The 3,916-nt window shown below is 60.2% G+C and overlaps 1 protein-coding gene across 1 annotated transcript in view; it reads right to left on the reverse strand.

Annotated features, from left to right (window-relative positions):
• Positions 1-3,916, reverse strand: part of MDGA1 (MAM domain containing glycosylphosphatidylinositol anchor 1) — a 97,458-nt gene that overhangs the window by 30,426 nt on the left and 63,116 nt on the right. The gene's annotated exons all lie outside the window — the stretch shown is intronic.

The following is a 3,916-nucleotide window of genomic DNA, read 5'->3' on the forward strand; positions in this document are numbered from 1 at the left end:
CTATAGCCAGTGTGGGCAGGGGTGGTGGCAGCCTTTGTGTGGCACCAGGCCTGACCTGGGGCAGGAGAGGCTGTGGCCTGGGATGTGAGGCCAGAATTAGGGCAGGGAGGCAGTCCTTTTCCCAGTGCAGGGCCCAGTAACAGCTGTAACATCTGCAGCAGCACCCAGAGACAGGGCTGTCTGACCAAGTTCCTCCTGGCTGCCTGGCAGGGCAGCGGCCACAGGTGTGACAGCCCCAGGGCTGCGGTGCCTGGCTTCTAAGGCTGGCTCCACCTCAGCTGGCTATGTGAGCTGGGCCAAGTCCTCCCCACCTGCCCTGGGCTTCACTGTCATTTGTCCCGTGAGGAGTTTGGGCCCCTGAGGCCCTTCCCAGCACTGATGGCCTGAGCCTGGGGCTTTCACTGAGCACAGAGGGGAAAGTGAATGAGAAAGAGGAGTCAGGCGTCCCAGAGAGAGCAGAGGCGGATGTCGTGTCCCAGCAGGACAGGGCTTGGTCAGCAGGCTTAGCTCCACGCCCTGGGAGGCCGTCTGTGGTCCCAAGGGCAGGCCAGCCAAGCTGAGACTCCCTCTCTCCCACCCAGACCGCACCTGGCCCCAGGAGTCCCTCTATCCCCCAGACACCAACCTGGAGGGGCCAGGGGTGAAGGACCCCAACACCCTGAGGACAGATCCTGGACCCCCCATTTTAAGGCCACAAAATGCCTCAGCCACCCTGACCCAGAGGGCGAGACTGCCACTGGGGAGATGCACTGGATCCAGCCAGTCTGGTCTCCCCCAGGCTGGGGGTCCTCGTGGGCCGCTTACCAACACACGGATGCTGACACTCACTGGCACACAAAGACACACGACACAGGTGATGCTGGCACAGAGGTGCTGACTCACAAGTTCCACGGGGACACGTGCTGATACTTATTCCTTGCAGACCCTTCATACACATGCACACACACACACGCACGCACACATGCACACACACGCACACACACACACGCACACACACACATGCACAGAGGCTACCACACCCCTAGGTGCACACATCACACACTGCTCACATCAGCACACACTAACACCCACATCCCCTACAGATCTGCTGGGACACACAGACAGGTGAGGACCAAGGACCTCAGCGGCCCCCTCGGGCGCTCTGTGAGCCCAGGTCAAGCCACCCTCCAGTTAGGGTTCCCACGGTCCACCCCGACCTCCCTCTGGCGGTTCCCCATTTCTACCCCCGCTGCACTCTCTGTCCGTGTGACCCAGATGTTCCCTCTCTCCAAACAGACCTGAACTCAGGGGCCATGAGTGGGAGGTTCAGCTCAGCTGACATACACCAAGTCCCTTTTCTGTATTCAGCTCTACAGATGTGGAGGTGAGGGAGGGGGACCAGCTCCCCATCACGGAGCAATCAGAGCCGGGGACAGATGTATTCAAAGGTCATCCGAGGGCAGCAGACACGGGGCGCCATGGAACCCCAAGGAGCAAGTGCTCTGAATGTTCAGCACCCACCTCACCAGGGCACGGAGGAGGCAGCTGGCAGGGGATAGGTCAGTGGTCCCCACTCTCGGGTTCTCCTGAGGAGCTTTTAAACATTCCTGATGCCGGGCTGCACTCCAGTCCAATTAAACTGGCACTCTGGAGGGGGCCCTGAGCATTGGCGATTCCTTAAAGACCCTCTGATGACTCTATTCTGCAGCCAGGCCGGGAACCACCGATTTCTATAATCCATCCCGCTGGGCAAATCTGAGAGATTTCTGTAACAGGCCTACCTGTGCTGGGTATGAGGTGGGGATGGGTCGGGGGAGGGCTGGAAGGCTCAGAGGAGGAGCTCACAGTCTAGTTGGGGCAGCAGACCCTGCACAGATGGGACCATTAAACAACACCCAGAGACGCGATGGAAGCATGCTCTGGAAACCTGGAGACACTCATCTAGGACAGGCCTTGGTGGGGCCGGGAAGGCAGCCCTGCTGGTCGGGTATCAGGAGGCCCCACTCCAGCCCTGGCCTGGCCACCCACCCGCTGTTGGTGATGATGATAACTCAGGCCTGGCAGAGAAGAGATGGGCACGTTTGCTTTGGTTTCCTGCCTGCCTCCTGGCATTGCAGTGCTGCCTCTCATCTGCAGCTGTTCCCACCAAATGCTCCAGGAGGAGCCCCGTGATTCCTCCACCAAAGTGGCCTTCATTTCCACAGGGTCATCTGTAAGTTTTGTCTCCCGTCGGGGATAAAAGGTAGAACTTCAGGTGGCGGCAGGGCTCTCGAGACTACACAATAGGGCTAAAGTGGCACACTTGGCCAACGCTCCAGAAACATTCCTTCATAATGACGGACGTGCTGACATCCGGAGGCACTCACAGAGTGGGGTGAGACCCAGCCTCACATACAGATAACTGCACACACAGGTGTATATTTGCACACACTCCTGCCAGAGATGTACCCACCACAGTGATACACAGACAACAGATGGGTCCACACGTGCTCACATGTGCACACACACGCACACACACGGCCACACGCACACATGCATAACAGTCCACCCTGAAAAGGGCTGGGCCTCTTCTGTCCCATGGACAGCTGGAAGGGGGGCTCAGGGGTGACGGTGAGGGGGAGGTCTAGGTCCCCTCATGCCCATTTCAGCCCCCCAACTCAAGCAAGGGCATGGAGCCTCTTTTCAGTTTGGGGGCATGAGCCTCAACTCCCAGGGAATATGGTGACCAGCAACTGTCCCCTCAGGCCATCGACAAACCCTGCTCCTTCACTGACCCTGGGTAGAGAAGGAAGAGACAGCCAGACCCTGCTTTGCGGTGGAGGAGGACAGGGAAGCCCCCCACACACCCCGCCCAGAGCACCCGTTCACAGCAGGGATATAAGAAACAGAGAAGATTCACTCTACCTCTAAATCAGCGCCCGACATGCAGGCATGAAATCATAAAGGCGGGACTTCCCTGCTCCTCTCAAAGTCAAACCTCAGCCCAGAAAATGGCTTGGCCACCACCCCTCCCCTGGCTCCTGGGGATGCAGTGGGGGCTGGCGGGGGGAGGCTGAGGTTAGGCCCATGACCAGGGTGGGGGCTGTGCTCTCAGGAAGCCAGCTGCTTGTGGGGTGGGGGTGCAGTGGGAGGGGAAGGTGGGGAGGGGTCAGTCCTCAGACTGCCCAGGCCCAAGACCCTGCACTGGCTCCTTTCAAAGGGGGCACAGTGGTGGTGGGGGGGGAGGGCGTGGATATGACACCCCAGGAGTGAATGGGCCAGGCGCTGGGGGTGACCTGGTCTCTCCAGCATCTGGCCTTCACTCTGGGAACAGGGTTCCATGCAGCTAGTGCCTCATCTTTCGTGTCATCCACACAGCTCACAGAGTTCCTCAGGGCCCCTCCGACCCTGGCCTCCTCCATCCCAGGGAGTCCCAGAGTCCCGCCCAGGTCAGAGCTCCTATGCCCACTCCCCTTCTGGCTCCTGCTGGGGAAGCCACTGGGCTGAGCTGAGCCTGGAGTCGGGGCCAGACGAAGGGCAGAAACACGCTGCGGCTGCAGCCCCGACAAGGACCACGTGGCACTGAGGTCCCTGGGGGGCGGGCGTCATTCAGGAGAGTCCCCTGTCTCTGCAGTAAAGAAGGTGCTGGCAGGTTGGATAGAAACTTGTGCTTTAATATATCTCTGTGTGTGTGTGTGGGTGTGTGGGTGTGTGCGTGTATCGAACAACCGTCTCCGGGGCCTCAGTGTTGGGCCTTTGTCCTTGTTCTCTGCTCCTCCTCACGGCCGATGCCGGCCCCCTCCTGGGCAGGCGGCCCTGCCCCTGGGCACCCCGGCTGGCGTGGGGTCAGTCTTTGGTACGATGCGGACACTTTGGTGTGCCGGGGGGGCGGGGTGGGGGCGGGCCACGCAGCTCTCATCATCTCTGCAACGCCAAGAGGAAGGTGGCCACAGGCCCC

The sequence above is a fragment of the Bison bison genome, unplaced genomic scaffold (assembly GCF_000754665.1).
Source record: "Bison bison bison isolate TAMUID 2011002044 unplaced genomic scaffold, Bison_UMD1.0 scf7180017864270, whole genome shotgun sequence".
In the NCBI taxonomy this organism is placed as follows: domain Eukaryota; kingdom Metazoa; phylum Chordata; class Mammalia; order Artiodactyla; family Bovidae; genus Bison; species Bison bison.